The following is a 19,076-nucleotide window of genomic DNA, read 5'->3' as shown; positions in this document are numbered from 1 at the left end:
CTTTGAAACAAAGTTACTCTTTAATTGTGCTTCTCCCTGATCCTTGAGTTTATACTATTCCTTAATGTATCTTTTTTCTTCTCTTTTCTGCCCATGTATAAATTCCTTCCTGTGCAGGTCAAATTAATCTGTCCCCAGGCTCAGGACTACTAGCCACAGATCTCACTGGACACTTCTGCATCAGTATCAGTGTATAAAAATAGAGGAGATTGGTGATTACTAAGACACTGTAATGTAAATAACTGGAAGCAACCCAAAGATCCAGAAATAAAACAACACCCTAATGACTGCAGTATGTTCTCATAATAGAGAATATGTAACAAATATTTCAAATACATCTGCATGTAATGGTTAGGAAAGATGACTAAGATATTTTGAAAAGAATAAACAGCACACCAATAGTACGCATTAGTATGTGTATTCCTACATATACATGTACATGTATAAAATGTAATATGTATGTAAAATGTGTGTAAAATGTAATAAATACATGTAAGAATATGCTTATTCCTATAAGTAAAGATTTTTTAAAAAGCCTGTAACAATTTACTAAGAATGAAGATAAATTTGGCTTGATGAATATGAATTGATTACTTATATTGCATATTATGCCAAATTTTCAAATATAGGTATTTATCAGAAAATTTAGAGAACATTAGATTCTCCTTTTTATAATTTTCACAATTTTGTAGTGAGCATACACAAAGATTGAAAGTCTATATGTGAAATGAAAAAAATCTTATTATGAAACAACAAATACATTATCTCCAATTTTGTTACAAATATGCTAATTTAGAAGAAAATGTTTGAAAAGCATAGCCAAAAATTTAACAATGTAATTTTCTTGGGGTCGGGGTGGAGGCTTGGGTTTAGCCCAGCTGTGCTCAGAGATTATTCCTGATAGAACCCAGGGGATCATAGAGGATAACTTGGAGTAAGCCTTGGTCAGCTGCGAACAACGCAAGCATTTGACCTGCTATAATAACTCTCTGGCCTCAAATTAAGCAATTGTTATTGTTGAAGTGAATTTCTGATTTTTTATGCTTCCTGTATTTAAGAATACAGTAAGAACATGGTTATTATCGGAAAAAATAAAACTGTATATGATCATCATCACCATCATCATCATCATCCTGTTGATCATCAATTTTCTCAAGCGATCTCAATAACGTCTCCAGCCCTGAGACGTTTGTCCTAGCCCTGAGATTTTATTTTATTTTTTTAATTTATTTTTTTATTGAATCACCATGTGGAAAGGTACAAAGCTTTCAGGTTTAAGTCTCAGTTATACAATGCTCGAACACCCATCCCTTCACCAGTGCACATATTCCACCACCAAGAATCACAGTATACCTCCCGCCTCCCCCCCACCTCCCCAGCCTCCCACCCTACCTATGTAACTGATAAATTTCACTTTGCTTTCAATTTACTTTGATTACATTCAATATGTCAACAAAAAACTCATTACTATTGTTTGGAGTTTCTTCCCCCTATAGTCGGACCTGCTGAAAAGGAAGCATTTGATCATTTGTTTTCCATTGCTGAGAATGAAGAGATATGAGGTCGAGTGGCCGCACTAGTGGCCACATGGTTTTGGATTTCTGAATTTTAGTATTTTAGTAACTAAGTCCAGAGAAATATCTGCCAGAAATTGCATCATTGAAAGCTTGTACCTCTCAGCTACTTTATATTCCACATATGAGTGCAATCTTTCTATGTCTGTCTCTTTCTTTCTGACTCATTTCACTCAGCATGATACTTTCCATGTTGATCCACTTATAGGCAAATTTCATGACTTCATGTTTTCTGACAGCTACATAGTATTCCATTGTGTAGATATACCAGAGTTTCTTTAACCAGTCATCTGTTTTTGAAGCCCTGAGATTTTAAAAACCGCTGTTTACTCGTCCTTCCCAACGATGCCACATTGAAGGCTCTTTCAGGGTTAGGAGAATGAGACCCATCATTGTTACTGGTATGGGCATATGAATACACCACGGGGGAGCTTGCCAGGCTCTCCCATGTGGGCAGGAAACTCTTGGTAGCTTGCCAGGTTCTCCAAGAGGGAGAACTAGGCTATAAGCTTCCAGGAGCTTGGTTTTATAGTCTATGGATGTTGGCCCTTGATGGGATTACATGGCACGGGGGGCGGTTTCTGGGTGTGACTGTCTAGCTACTGGAAAATATGATCTGGGCGGAAGAGGCCCAGTCCCGAGCTGAGCAGGTATATATCTTAGAAATACTTTTTATATTAATGCTGTTATGGATGTAATAGAATCTTCAATTTATTTTAATAAATCATATTGATATTTTACAGAAAAACTGAACTCATTGTCAATTAAAATTTATTTTTCAAATACCCATTTTAATGTATTGGCAGTCTAAACAAAACTATTAACATAAAACACATCTCAGTGTAACACACAATCTCTAGTATCTTTATTTTAGCATGCAAAATAAGAAAGATAACTGTAGAGATAAATTTCACAGTATTTAGATACTATGAAAATAGAAGTTCAGTTCAGCTTCTTATGATAAGAAAGAAGAGAGAGAATCAATTATTTTGCAGGTAGGGTGTTTTCCTTCCATGTGGCAGACCCAGGTTCAATCTTATGCATGCCCTAAATTCTCCTAAACACCACCAGGAATAATTCTTGAGTGTAGATCCAGGATTTACCCCTGAGCATCGTTGGTTTTGGCCATACAAGAAAAAGAAAAGACATCCTTACAATAGAAAATATGCTTAATATTTGCTTTAAAGGTAGGTGTCTATTATGTTATATAGAAAAAAAGGCAGAGTTTTGCAATCGTTTCAACAAAATCATGAACAGCTCTGTAATGCTCTGTCTCACATTGATTCCATAAAACATAATAAAAAGGAACTCAGATTCAAAAGGGAAAGCAAGTTAGGTTTTATTGCTTGCTTTTCTCATCCCTGTCCTTGAGTTTGTATGAACGACTGTAGCCCCTGTCCTCTCCCTTTCTCCAATTCTAGAAAAGAAAAAAAGAATAGACCAGGGATATGTTCTGTGTATGTTCCACTTTAAGAAGTTTTCTGGGGGGCTGGAGTGATAGTATAGCAGATAGGACATTTGCCTTGCAGGCAGCCGACCCAGGTTTGATTCCCAGCATCCCATATGCTTCTCTGAGCACTACCAGGAGTGATTCCTGAGTGCAAAGCCAGGAGTAATCCCTGTGCATTGCTGGGTGTGACCCAAAAAGCAAAAAAAAAAAAAAAAAGAACTTTTCTGAAGCATGACTTTGGCTGATATTTCCTTAAGTAAAGGATTTTATACTCATGTTTGTAAACCACTAGGTGGAAAGATATTTTCTCTAGAGATATCAAATAATAAGTAACTTGAAGTCTCTCTCCTCTCACTCTCCTTCTCTTTCTCTCTCTTTCTATCTCTCTATATCTCTCTCACACACACACCATCTATCTATTATCTATTTACCTATCTATCTATATGAATAGCACAAAAAATATGGCAATTTTCACAAACAACTCCAGTTGCATTCTGAAAATTTTGAAGAAAAATCAGGGGAGGAAGTGTCAGCATTTAATACTTTTAAGCTACATTTTTTATAGTTGAAAAATTTTGCAACGAAGGTATATTTTTGCATACAATAAATAAAAATTTCATAATGTAGAAAGTATCAACACTACAAAAAAGTCTAAAAAGATATTAAATACAAAACTCCATTGCATTTTGACAGACTGCTATATGTATAATTTTAACATTACACACAGGCACATACAAGTTTACATAAAATGTTGATATTGGTGTTATTAATTATAAGAACAAACTAGTATAAACTTTTTTTTTTGGTTCACACCCAGTGATGCACAGGGATTACTCCTGGCTCATGCACTCAGGAATTAACTCCTGGCGGTTCTCAGGGGACCCTGTGGGATACTGGAAATCGAACCCAGGACAAGGGAAACTGTCCCTGCCCACTGTGCTATCGCTCCAGCCCCAAAACTAGTATAAACTTTTGAAAAAATGTATAATATACAGAGTTTCTAGTTAACCTATAGTATTGTCTATTTAGTAATACTATCATCATTCAAAAAAAAATCCCTATTTTTAAGCCAGGTACATTGTTGGAGTTAAGGATTGATAGAGGTAAATATCCAACTACAGAGTCAACAACACGGAAATCACAAGACCTGAACCTTAATAAGCAAATTTAGAAATTGCCAGTCAAGGTGACAAGCAGGGGTTGGGATTGGGAAGCAGGAGAAGAACTCTGACAACCCTGCTGAAAGGGAACTTGACACCAAGGGCAGAATTGGTGATGGTAGTCATATGTCCAAAACCCAACGATGAGCAACTTTATGATTCATGGTACCTAAATAAAATAATTTTAAAAATTTAGATCCTATATAAGTATGTCTAAAGATGTATAGAGTTATTATTCAATTTCTTTGAAGTAAGAATTTGCCAGTATTTTGGCACTTTGTTTGGAAGGATGATTTATACTTTTAGGTTTGATCATTTCATATATAAACCTGAACTGCATAATTGGGTAATTTTAATCAGTTAATAACTTGTGATAACAGTAACTATCATAAAATCTTGATCTCATGCTTTCAAGATGAACATCATCTATAAAGGATTCTCATGTCCGATTTTACAATATAGCTGCAAGTCATAATGAGGAAGACTTTTTTTACCTCAGGGGAGAACACAAATATTGTGCCCTGTACATTCACAAAGTAATCCTTGGGGCTGCTGCTGCTGCTGGACACATGTGTGCATTCGGTGGCCCTGAGCCGCCTCCCAGCCTCCCCACTTCCCCAGGGCTCCCCAACAGAGACACAGAGAGAGGGGGAGACAGGGAGGCTGGGGACCACAGTCTGATGGCGAAAATGGCCCGTTTAATGCAGAGTTGCTAGCATACTTATAGAACATCTGAAGGGGGGTTGAGGTAAGCACTAGTGTGATGGTCATTTACATAGATAGACATTTGGCAGAGGAAATTCTCTTAGGGAGATCAACTCAAGAAGACACTCTGTCTCCCAGGGACAACTACATTGCTTTTATCTTTCCTTCTAGTTGTATTAATTAACAAAGACCCCAACACTTAGTTCTCTGTGCTGAGAGCAAGCAAGGCTTTTTAACATGTAGTTGTCTGGGCTCTGAGAGCGAGCAAGGCTTTTACTGTAAATCCCAGACTAAGTCCTCAGGCCAGTTCAGCTAGTCCTTCCCCAAGGTGGTCCTGTCTCTTAGGTTGTAACAGTTTTCATCAAGACCATAAATGTATGCTTTCTAGTATGTACCATTTCGATGCCGAGTAGTTTTGCCACTTGCCCCAAGTCCAATCTAGTCCCACAGCGGGACACCCTTTTGGGGTGTTAGGAACTACAGAAACTGAAGCCTGAGTCAAGTAGTTATGACCAAGTAATTATGCCCAGGAGCAGATATATTTCAGAGTCAATCAACTCCCAAATATTATGAGCATAGCATTAATGGTCTTTCTGTGTTTAACTCAAGAACATTGCTCTAAAGTAAAATATAAAAAGGCTATAGGGGAAATAGAAAAGCAGGTAGAAACATACAACACTTCAAATACAAAGCAGTACAAATACAAGTTCAGAATTACCAGAAAGTTTTGGCTTACAAGTAATGAAGACTGACTTGGGGAACTATGACAATGAGATGTAAAATACAAGGGAAAGGTTAAAGATAGACTTTAACTAAGTTTGGGATGCTAGCAAGGGCATGTTAAACTTCTCTGGGAGGAAGAAAGGGGGCAATTAACTGATGAAGTCTAAAGCACTTAGGGTTAATATCCAACACAAAGGAAAGGATGAAGATAGACTTTAATTAAATTAGGGATGTTAGCAAGGGCCTGGTAAGCTTCTCTGGGAGGAGGGAAGGGGTAATTCACCGGTGAAGCCTAAACCACTTAAGGTTGATGTCCAACAGTGCCCCCACTAATGCAGCTATGAAGATGAGTTTCCATATTTGAGGAAATTACAGGGGTCATCATATGCATAGTGCAAATGATAAACTTGACCCTGAAAGACCACCTTCTTGATAACGTTATCTCCTCTGCCAGGTAAGTATGAGGGAGACTTTTAAATTTATATTGTTACAAACAGTTGTGGTTGCTTTAATGTAAATTGTTATCTCTAGCACTGGAATATTTGTCTTCAATTTTGTGTATATCATACAGAGATACATGGTATTATGGTTATAGCACAGCAAGTAGAGCTGGGGATGTAGCTCAAATATAGAGCACATGCTTTGTGTCAACCCTGAGGTGCATCCGTATTACCACATGGGATACCAGCGTGTCTTTGCATATCCCCCGGGATGGCTCCTACAGGGAAAAAAATACAAAAAGTATTACAAAATTTATTTATTCTATTCCTGTTCTTCCATCCTACGATTATTTCTTGACTTTCTGTTCAAGATGTATATGTTTTCCTATTTCTAAAGATTTTTAATAAAAATATACAGATAAGGATATAGAATTGGAAATACTTAAACCCTGTCAGGTTTGAATCCGTTCCCAGTCCTCCCTCTCAGTAACAATAAGTAGCAAATGGAGTTCAGGAATTTATTATGCTAATTGTCTTTGTTATTAACTGAGAGATTAGGGTGAATTTTGGAGTGTAAAATTTGGAGAGACTAATTTTGGAGAGAGTAAAATTTTGATCTAGCTCATTATGGATGTGTATGAGTCCTTTCTGAAAATTTAATAGTTAATAAATAGTAGGTGGGGAATATTGTATGATCAGACTTATTGAATGAATATGCTATATATTTCGTTAAAATATTAATTAAATTTAGGTAAAATATGAATTTAAAGTTTTATGTTATGATTTTCATGTAGTGATACGTTCATGTGTGTGTGTTTCTGACTGTAAGCTGTATATTTAGAAGAGGAATGGGAAATTAAACCATTTCTTCTACTATGTAAAAACAAGCTGTATCAATGCAACATATTTGAAAACTATTTACTATGTAGTCAAAATACCAAATATCTTTAGCTTCACTACTTATATTTATGTAATTTAATTTATACTGTGCAATTAGAAATAATATAGAAACCAAATTCTGACCCGAGTTCTATTATATTGTTTCCCTTACAATTTCTAATAGTAAAATTAATATTGTTAAAAAATTAATATTGTTCTATGGAATAGTTTTTTCAGATATATTTGCAAGTGTTTTATTAGGAAAATTATAATTCCTAAAAATTCTAACCATAGACCTAAAAGAAAAAGAATGTGTATTGTAATAAACAATTGATAAATTATGCCTTGAGCACTGTTCAATATTTATTGAAGTATCAGAAAGATACAATATGATGTTTATGTTATCTTTTTAAATTAACATCTTATTCACTAATTTCATGATTCAGAAGAAAAACCAAAACATATTAATTTTTGATCTTTTAAGCTTGGGAACAATCCTCAATATCAACTGTAAATATTTCAATTAATGCTCTTTATCTCAGAAGTGAGAAAATGTCATCCTTTGCCAATACTATATTTTTAACATGACTTCAGTTACATCAATATTATTATAATTAATGATTACATCATGCTTTAGAAAGAAAGTACTAAGAAGGTTGGTATTAACATGCATGGCACACCATTGTGATATCAATACTCATTTTACTGTTCAGATTTTTTTAAGCTAATAGCTGTCAAAAATACCCATTATAGGCTAGTCTATAATTTGTAGAAGTCAAGTAATACATTTTTTCTGAAGGTATAATGGATGCTCCATAGAGCAATTATTTTAGAAAGACAACTTCATCTCAGCTGTCTTGTGCCAGCAGAACTATTTAAGAGCCTAAGATGCATAATTCAACATGGAAGGGCTGTCAGAGTTGAGAATACCTTTAAATTATAAAAACTTAGCACCCAGAGTCAGTTATAATTATAATGGAAATGCAGTTTTCTGTCATTTTATCATGGCAAACATCTCTCAAGAAGCAATTTTGCGTGTTAAAATATTTTGGCAAAGTGACTTTTGATTTCAAAGTAATACAGATGATTGGGTTTTATACCTGAATATTTCTCTTACAAATTGAGTTTAACAGCTTGTGCAGCTTAGGATGGCAAACATAAGGATTATTCAAATCCCATTGGGAAATCACAGGGAGACCATAGGCTTGAGAACCTAGCAAAGCAGGTCAGGTTATGCACCAAATCTTATTTTAGTAGAAAAATATGACAGCTCTTTGTCTGACATCAAATTATTTCCCATGTCAAATAGATGAATATAACAATGACTGCCTGTTTAGACAGAATATCTTTTCCTAGGAAGCATCTTCATGATGGAAAAATTAAATTGAAAGAGTAATGGTTCAAGATCTTTCTACACTTTTACTTCAATGACTTAGAAGACCTACCACCAATTTTTTATGCTCCCATGATAACACTTGTCCTTCTCTTTTCATTTTGTTCTATGAGATATTCACTGTCTTGGGAAATAATATATATATATATATATATATATATATATATATACTTTTAGAAAATAACATCAGAATAAGAGCACAACAAGGTATATCTCATACATACTGATCAGAGGATTTTGCAAATTCTTTTCATAAATACTTCTCCTGAAGTATATTGTTTCATCTGAGTGTAACACTGCTACTGGAGTGTAGCTGTTTAGTTTTGGGGAAGTGAACTGAAATTAACTGCACCCAGTGATGCTCAGTGACTATTCCTAGTTCTTTGCTCAAGGGCGACTCCTGACAGCACTTGGGCACCATGTGCTATGCTGGAGATTAGAATTGCTGGATTGGCTAAATATAAGTCAAGCACCTTATCCTGGAACTACCTCTCCAGTCGCCAGATAATAACTGCTAATTTTATGATTAACATTAATATGTTTTTGAAAACTAATAAATTTTAAAGTTCTTCACTTACTATTTTTAAAGAGAAAATCTTGTATTGAGATCCTATGTGTGTGTATAAATATAATATATATATGTATATATATAACATACTCAAACTTTAGCTTAAATTAAAATGAAGATAAAATTGAACTATCGCCTTTTTTCCCCTTCTGGTTCCAGGATTTAAGTTCAAGGCCCCCCACAAGTGTGACATACACTTTGCCAGTGAACTACATGCAGGTCTCTGAATTGTTAACTTTTATAAGACCAAGTCAATTCAGAACTATATCTAATTAAAATAGCTTTAAAAAAGTATCAGCTCAAACTTATATGTATTTTCAATTCATAAATGTTATTTAAGTGTACACGATATATAAGGTGTTTTATTACTAAGGGTTATATTAGTTAAAAAATAAAAACAAAATTCTCTATCACATGATTCATATTAGCTATCTAGCAACAAAATATCCAGTTACTGAAACAGATACTTAAAAAACATCATTAAATTATTTTATCATAAGATTTCCATAGTTTCTAGATAAGATATAATTCAATAGAGAGTGTTAGTAATGTTCTTATTACTCTACTACATATGTATGAACTGGGGCGATAGCACAGCAGGTAGGGTGTTTGCCTTGCACACGGCCAACCCAAGTTCAATTCCTCCGTCTCTCTCTGAGAGGCTGGCAAGCTACCAAGAGTATCCCGCCCACACGGAAGAGCCAGACAAGCTACCCGTGGCGTATTCGATATGCCAAAAACTGTAACAAAAAACTCTCACAATGGAGACGTAACTGGTGCCCGAACGAGCAAATCAATGAACAATGGGACAACAGTGGTACAGTGCTACATATGTATATTCAAAAGGGGAAAGAAAACAAATCAAAGATACATCCTGTGTTTAACTTTTGCTAACTTCCTTAATTTCGTTTTTTAACCGCTACTGAAAACTTGATTTTTAAAATAAATATTTTTTCTTCATTCAAAACTTGTATGCACTGTGATTTACAAACTTGCTGTCAGTGGGGTTTCAGGCCCTCCCTCCATTCCACCACCAGTGACCCTATCCTCCCACCAATAACCCCAGGCTCCCTCCCACCCCCACCCTGACTTCTTGACAATACATTTTTAAGTTTCATTATTCTAATTTGATTCCCATGATTCCCAAGTTTGGGGTCTGTCTAGTCATTAAAGCATATACAGATACCTCACCTCTATATCACAGACAAGTCCAAAGCCCTGATATTTGCCGTTTTTATTATACTTTTATTATACACATTTTCTCTTCTAGTACCCCTCTCCATTTCTCTCCTTCCTTGCATTTTTGTTTCTGTATTCTTCAGACAAGGATTTTATCATCTTTGATACCTTTAGGCTCCTAAATATGTTATTCTATATATCTAAGCTTAATGAGAACATAAAGTATTTTCCCATGTACACTGACTTACCTCATTTAACATGAGCTCCTCCAATTCCATCTAGTTGCAATAAACTATAATTTTATGATACATTATGGCTGCATAGTATTCTATTGTGCATATTAGCACAAATTTATTATTCATTATTCTGCCATTGGACACTTGGCTTAGATCTTCAAGCCTACACAAAATTGAAGAGCATAATCTCAAATCCCTTGTTCAAAGCTGAGACTCATCATAATAAAATGTTTCCAAAAATTTATAAAATTTAAAATAATTAATTATTTCTATCTTTAATTTGCTCCAACTTCTACGAAACAATTTTTTTTTTAAATTTTATTGAATCACCATGTGGAGGGTTACATAGTTCTCAGGATTATGTCGGTTATACAGTTCTCAAACACCCTTCACTTCACCAGTGCCCATCTTCCATCACCAACCCCCCCAGTATACCTGCCGCCCCCTCCCACCTCCCCAGTCCCAACCCTTGCACATGATATGTTTCACTTCGTTTACGCCTTATTTCGATTACATTCCATGTTTCAACACACAACTCACTACCGTTGTTGGGGTTTCCCCCAAAAAAGAAAAGCAGTCCTATTGCCAAGGAGGCATTTGATAGTTCTCCATTGCTAAGAATATAGAGATATTAAGTCCTGCTGTTTGTTACATAGTTTTTCTTTTTCCCCCTTGCCCCGCGCCACCGAGTTCACGCCTGTTTTAGTAATCGCCACGCTGCCTGACAAGGGAAAAAAAAACCGAAAAGGATGGTTATTTCCCGTCATCAGCAGGCGTGGGGCTCTGGCTTAGTTGATAGACTTGTAGAGTATCTGCAAGCAGTCTCTGGAACCGAAGGTCTTGCGCTGGTATCGGCTCCGGCTCGAGATTCCACCAGCGTCCCGCTGTTCCTTGTACATAATTTTTCCCCTTATATCCCATTCCCAAGCCACCAGGTCTGTTTGCTTAATGGACATCACACTGTAGTTGATGACACACCGCGTTTCTTCCCGAGAAAGAAGAAAATTTCTTCTCAGCCGGCGTGGGGATATAGCTTAGTTCAGTCTAGTGAGATGGCTACCACTTTGATTGCCATCAATATTTCAGCAACAGACTCACTATTAGGATCTCCCACAAAAGTCCGCCCCATTAGAAAGGAACCATTACATATTGCTTATACTAAGATGACATTAAGTCGCACGGCCGCGGCAGCGGCCGCGCGGTTTTGGGTTTCTGTATAAAGTCCAGGGAAAGTACAACCAGAAATAACATCACTACAAACTTTTACCCTTTTATGGTGCTCATAAGATGGAGAAACCTAGAGAGAGGCTCGGCGTCTCCGTTTTGCGCTCAGGAAAACCGCGGCCCCTGCGCTGTGCTCAGGAGGGAGGAGTTGAGAGAGAGACAGGTTAAAAGAATTGGGGGATGCCCGGGTCCCACAGCTTCAGCACGCCGTGGGGTCTCTGGTCCCATGCCGGAATTAGTTCAGTGGGCTGCTTGGAGTCCGAGGGCGCTCCCTCGGGCCCCTCCATCATGCTCCTTCCACAGCCGGGTCCAAAAGGCAACGAAACAATTTTTTGAAAATGTTCACAGGTCAAGAAATCTGACATTATGTTGAAAGTTCCCTCTGGAGGGAAATATTGCTATTATTGAATATAAAATTTACAAAAAAGTGGTTTTGACCTATCAGGGGGATGATGGTGTTACAGTTGTGCCCTAAGGTTTCTCCCAAAGCAGTGTATAAGGCACCAAACAGTCCCTAGAATTAAACTCTTGGCTTGCAAAGCATGCACCATCCATTGAGCTATCTTTCTGGCCCCTTTTCCAAAATTTTATAAATGAATTCAAAATTATTTACATTTACATACAGAACTCATTCTTTTATTTTGTGTTGAAATTGTGCTTAAGTACATACATGCACACATACACAAAAACATATACATTGAAAAGTATGTCATCAATGATCTAAGTTAAATTAAGAATGCCAAACTTTTCACCTTGGCTCTTGTCTTAAAATTCAAGAAAATATATACATGTAGCTTGCCAGACTCTCCAAGGGGGTTGAAGGAATCAAAGCTCCCAAGAGTATCCCGCCCACATGGCAGAGCCTAGCAAGCTACTTGTGGCATATTCAATATGCCAAAAACAGTAACAAGTCTCAGAATGGAGATGTTACTGGTGCCTGCTCGAGCAAATCGATGAACAAGCAGATGAGAGTACTACAGTCCTACAGTGATCAAATCATGAACAGAAGAAAGGACAGTGTATATGTGGATAGGAGCAAAGGGAAGGATAGAAAAAGCATGGTCTATAACGGGATGACAGTGACAGTGACAGTCATATACATGTAATATCTAACTGAATATTTTTTCATATCCAAGAGAAAAGCTATAAATACTGTTTACATTTTTCCAGTATAGTATAGTTTTATAGATATTATTTTTTATATCTTTAAAATGATTAGAATTAAAAGTATTTGGCTGAAAAAATTGAAAATAGTTACAGTATTATATTATTCTATCATGGAGGTGCTCATTATCCAGAAAATAAAAAACAATGCATTACAGTAATGTACTACAACATGTGATTACTTCTAGTTTAATGCTGTAGAGTGCTTCAATTAATTCTAAGGGATTCCTAATTTTATTTTAGTATGACCAGATCACAAGTCATTGGGAAGTATAAATAAAAAAATACTTAAACCAATATTTTATTTGATTTATTTTGACTGAATCATGGACTACTATAATGTATGACATTTCTGAAAATGCTAATTGCTTTAGAAGGAAATTTAATCATTTGTCTTTGGTAGCCACTGAATAAATGAATAGAATTCAGAACTGACAGTAATATGCAAAATAGTATTTGCATGGCAATGAGGTGAGAGAAAATAAGAAAGATAATAGAGAGGAAGAATAAAGTGGAGAGAGGCAATAAGCAGAGAGCCAGATAAAAAGAAACAAGGAGCAAAGAGAATTAGAGAAGATGGCAGATATGAGGCAAGAAGAAGAAGGGATATGTGTGAGTTCAGCAAATTGGAAAACTAAAAAGCCAATGAGCTCAGTTTAAGTTTTAGATTTACTTCGTCTTGTATCCTATTCTAATATAACAGTTCAAATAAGGGCTTAAAATTAATACTATAAATATAGCCTTTTAATACAATGTTACATTGTGCAGAATACCACATTAGGCCTTTCTAATGAGTCAACAAAATTTCTACATTGCCCTCTAATACTCTAAAATTAAGAAATTTAATAATAATTAATAATACATATGTTCATTTTAATAGAGGAGGAATTACTTGTATAACTTTTATGATGCCGGTCTTTGTATTCAGTTCAAACTGAGAGTTTGAACTGTTATGGTATGGGATTCTGTCAACAATATCTGTGCTTTCGAAGATATAGAGACATTTGCCATTAACTTGTTCTCAGCAACAAAAGAAACAGAATGTCAAGCTTTCGATCTAACCATCAGATACTGCTGAATATTGCTAAAACACTTTCCTTCTGTTCTTATCATTTCTCACTGCCTTTATTTTCCTGCTTCTCAATTTTTCTCTTTTTCTGCCTTTCAGATCATTAAAAAAATTCAACTATATGCTGAATATAATTAATCTTATTTAATAATATTTGTTCAAAATTATGAAGTGTAGAGGCAAATAGTTTTCCTCCTGCTCTATGTTTTGTTCTGTTTTACTTTTTTTTATAGGGCTGTGAAAGGCAGTGAAAGGGCTTACTCATGCTCTGTGCTCAGGAATTACTCAACGCAGTGGTCAGGAATAACTGGAGTTGACCAAATTCAAGGCAAACACCATATTCTTATACTATCTTTTCAGTTCATTACTTTTTAAAGTGAATGGTAAAAGACAGAAGCAGCATTTTTATTGTTGACTTGGAAAGTTGAAATAAATTATTTCCCAAACCAAGTGCCAAGTTAGAGTCAACAAATTGTTAACATGAAAAAAAGTGGAGGTTGGATAAAAAAAAAAAGACAGCAATCAATAAAAGGCTCAGATAATTATTCTTTCTTGGTGTTTGACTGAAAGACATTGTTTTGTTTTAGGAACACACCTAGTGGTGCTCAGGGCTTCCTCCTGGCTGTGTGCTGAGGAATCACCCCTGATGAACCTCCAGGGATCGTAGGCGGTGTTTGAGCTCAAACCCCACTTGGTGTCATGCAGGGCAAGTACCCTAACCATTGTATTACCTCTCTTGCCAAAAGACACCATTTTGTGTCTTGCAATAGGATGTAGCAGGTATCCTTTGTTGTATTGAGTTTTCTTTACAGGATTTTCCTTTGCTATGTATGATGATCAAAAATTTCTATCCCCAAACCCAGATTCTACATTTTTGTGTTCCAATACACTTTTTAAGCCCACAACTTTTAAATAAAAACTGTAATAAAAACGATAAACAAGTAACTCTTTTGTAGCCCAAGAGCTTGATAAAACAGTTATGAGGGCTAAGTAGAAGGAAGAGGCCAACGAAAGAGAACTCTGTGCCAATCTTATGCTTAAAAATTCAGTAGTTTTTACTTGTTTCATTTTATTGGGCTGTATTAAAGCAGACCTCATCATAGTCAACTCCAGTCTTTCTCTTTATTCTCCTTTACAGGGAGACTTTATGATATAAAATATGTCTTGGTCCAATATTCGTGAATTCTATTAGTAGAGGCATTCTTGCACTTATGTCAAGTTATACTGCATATAAATGGAGGATAAAAGGATTACCAGATTATAAATCAAATGAGAATTTCTCGTAATATAAATCTCAGCTATGTCAGGCTCTTGTGTTAATGGAATTGCAGAATTCTATTGGTCGGTAAGAATTGAACTTCTATGTTAGAAACCTAAATAGTTTTTCACAGGAGTTTGAGTACCACATTAAAAAATAAAGTGGGAAGTTTTCAAGAAAATTTCAATCAGGCTTAAAATTATCTTTTTAAGTTAGTGTCAAAAGTATTATTGCCATAAAAAATATAATGTTCATATTATTTAAGTAAATAATTAATAAATTTAATTAAGAATAATTAAGAAATTATTTAACATTTAGTCATTGAAATGAATGCCACTAAATTGCAATACAAATGCAACTGAATTCATTTATCTCAGGGTAAAATGTATTTTACCCTGAGATAAATGATATGATCTGACCAATGGACTTGAATTCATAAAAAAAGAAAGCCATGCTCAGTCCAAACCACTTATATCAACTGATTGATTGAGCCAAGTAGCACTGTAGCGCTGTCATCCTGTTGTTCATCAATTTGTTTGAGTGGGCACCAGTAACGTCTCCATTGTGAGACTTGTTGTTACTATTTTTGGCATATTGAATACGCCATGGGGAGCTTGCCAGGTTCTGTCATGTGGGATAATCTCAGTAGCTTGCTGGGCTCTCTGACAGGGATGGAGGAATCAAACCCCGTGTACCTAGCAAATGCCCTACCCACTGTGCTATCACTCCAGCCCATTGAGCCAAGTAATGGGAAAATTTGTTGTTTTTATCATAGTGTTATATGTACATGAGTGATTAGTTATAATAATTAACATAATTGATTAGTTATAATAATTAACATAACAAATTTAGTTTGTTAAGTAGCAATTTTAGCTTTAACATGCATATATGATATTCATACTTATGATAATATAAAATTGATCATAATTATCCCATACAACATGCAGTTACTATAGCTGAACATGGTATTTTAGGTAATAATTATTTTTTCTGTGGTAAATTGCAAACATTAGTAACTTACAGTGTTCAAAGTTGTTGATCGTCAACGATGATCAACAGGAACTATAGCAATGACATTTGGAATGATCACTCTGGACAAGAACTGAATGCTGAAAAGTGGTATTGGAGTATACATTTACACTAATAAGTGGTAAAGGAATATACCTTTCAGTATCTGTGCTGCAAACCATAATGCCCAAAAGAGGGAAGCGGGAGAGAGAGAGAGAGAGAGAGAGAGAGAGAGAGAGAGAGAGATTGATAGAGGGAGGGAGGGAGGGACGGACGGAGGGAGGGAGGGAGAGAGGGAGGGAGGGAGGGAGAGAGGGAGAGGGAGAAGGAGGGATGGAGGGAAAGAGAGGGAGAAAGAGAGTGCTTTCCATAAAGGCAGCTGGGGGGAGTGGGTGTGTCGGAAAGGAAACTGGACACTGGTGGTAGGGAATGCATACTGGTGAAGAGACGGGCGTTGGAATATTATGTGACTGAAACCCAATCAATAACAACTTTGTAACTGTGTACCTCAGGGTCATTCAAATTAATTTAAAAAAAAGAATGGGCAGGAAAGGGTGCTTCTGTGAAATTAGAAATGAAATGAATTAGTAATGAAGTCTCAGGGAGCTCAAAATACTAAAGTTTTCTATGCACATTGAGGAAACTATTTTTTCTATGTACCAAGTAATAGCTGAAAAAAGTAAAAAACAAAGAAACAAACAAACAAGCAGAAAAACAAAATGCCCTCTACTTTCCATTCCTACCTCTATCTATCAATTGATATATTTGTTTTCTTTCTTTTGGTTGACAAATTGTGCTGGGGCTGTCTCTAGAAAAGTACTGAGATCCACTTAGGCTTCCTGAATGCAAAGCATCACTCCAAGCCTTTGAGTTACCCCCCAGTCCCTATAATTTTAAACTTTTAATGGATGTTCAAGAATGACGAGTAATGCACCAGACATTGACGGTGTCATTTCAAGTTAAAATACTGGCGATGAAATGGAGGCAGGTGCCAAATTGTGGTGAACTAATTCAAATGAGACCTATAATGTGAATGGAAAAGAAGGAAAAGTGTCATAATTCACATTTCACAGAGCTGTATTAGGAAACAATATGAAATGGACAAACAAGGAACTATACTCATAAAAACTAGTTATTGCAAACAATTGAATAAAATAAAATAGAGTCATATGCTAGAATGAGAATGAAAGGGAATAGAATAGTAAGCTAATTATATTAACAATAAAACACTGGGGAACAACAGATATCATTTATTCGTGTGCTGTGGGCTCAAACTTTGGTAGTTCTTAGTTTGACTACATACTTTATATTCATCAGAAAATGTTGAAAATATAATTCCTGGGATGAATGCCAAATCAATTACACCAGAGTTTCTTCAAATAGAGTAAAAGTCACTATTTATAGATTCCTGGTGATTCTCTTAAACAGCTTAAATTGATCGCTCTTGTTCTAAATATTCTAGGTTAGCACTTTTCAAAGTTTAGTGTGGATCAATTTACCTGTTTAATTTGTTAAATGCAGATTCTGATTCTGTAGGCCATGACATGAAGTTTTCGTATTTTTAAGTAAGATATCAGTAGATTTCTAACTGACGGGTAAGCAGGAGCACTCTAGATAAGGATTTCCCAAGTGAGTGTGTATAAGTTTCAAATAAAAATGCAGGTGTGTGGGCCCGAGAAGCAGATTCTAGCATTTGGGGGCCTTGAGCTGCCTTCCCAGGCCAACCCACGGTAGTGGCAGATGCCAGGAGAAGGACCGGAAGATGGAGAAACAGGATCTGGGCTCCAAGATGGTCCATAGACAGATTATTTCTCTCTCCTCCCCAGCATAGTCTGATCTCTCCCATTATGGCATAGTCATCATAGTAATTTTGGTCATAGTCCCAGTTATCAGAGTTCCATCTCCTCGTCTCCTCGTGGACCTTAAATCCTTTTCCTTTATTATCTCTTCTTCTTTGTCTCAACTTAATCTCATAGTCTTCTACTTCCAATCATCGTCATCATCTGGTTCTCCTAGTCCCAAAGTCTCCACAGTCTCAGTTGTCCTCATCTTCAACAGCTCGTCGTCGACTGTCTCATCCTCAGCATCTAGTCTTCAGCATCATCTAGTTCCCTCCATCTTCAATACCTTGTCCGCAAGATCTTGTTTCCCACATCGTCAACATCTTTTTTTCAGCATCCAGTCCTCACTATCTTGGGTTCCACATCAAGTCCATCAAGTCTCCACTTTCTCTTCCCCAAAATCAAGTCTTCAACATCTTCACCATCTCCTTTCCTCTTACCCCTTAGAGCATAGTTATGTAAAAATCATGAAGAGTAGGGATACAAAGGTGGGATTGAACATTATCATAATAAGAAAGAGATATAAAGCCTCTCCTTCAGGAGATTAACTCAAGGACAAAATCTCATCTGAGGATTCAGCATTACAGATTACTAGAAGACCTGCATAAGGGCGGGATTCCACTCAGGGTGTATTGCTTACTCTTTTTCTCAGCTAATAATCCATTTAAACAGTCATAGTAAATTTACTGCTTATAATATTTCTAGCCTAGCAAGCTACTGAAAGTATCTCACCTGCACGGCAGAGCCTGGCAAGCTACTCGTAATGTACTCGATATGTCAAAAACTGTATGTTACTGGTGCCCGCTCGAGCAAAATTGATGAGCAATGGGATGATAGTGTCAGTGAATATTTCTAGCAATTAATTTTGTATGAACACGGTAACAGATTTATTAAGCATAAAAGTTGGCTTTTTCTGGGGACATCTCGCTATATATTCAGACCAAGTCATCAGGCCAGGTTAGTCCTTCCTAACCACAGCAGGGTTGTTATTCAGTTACTTCTTTTTGGGTCATGACAGATTTTGTCCATGACCATGCCCTTAATTTATATTTAAGTATTATGGTGCTTGGCCTGGCTCATTTTGATGACAGGGTAGCTCACAGCTTTCCCTGGGTTCATCCAATCCCTTATTGGGACTCTGCTTTTGGGTGCTAGGAACTGAGAGCAACTGAGGCTTAAGGCAAGTATGTAAAAACACAAAACTA

The sequence above is a fragment of the Sorex araneus genome, chromosome 1 (genome assembly GCF_027595985.1).
Source record: "Sorex araneus isolate mSorAra2 chromosome 1, mSorAra2.pri, whole genome shotgun sequence".
In the NCBI taxonomy this organism is placed as follows: domain Eukaryota; kingdom Metazoa; phylum Chordata; class Mammalia; order Eulipotyphla; family Soricidae; genus Sorex; species Sorex araneus.
Note: the sequence above shows the minus strand (reverse complement) of the source record.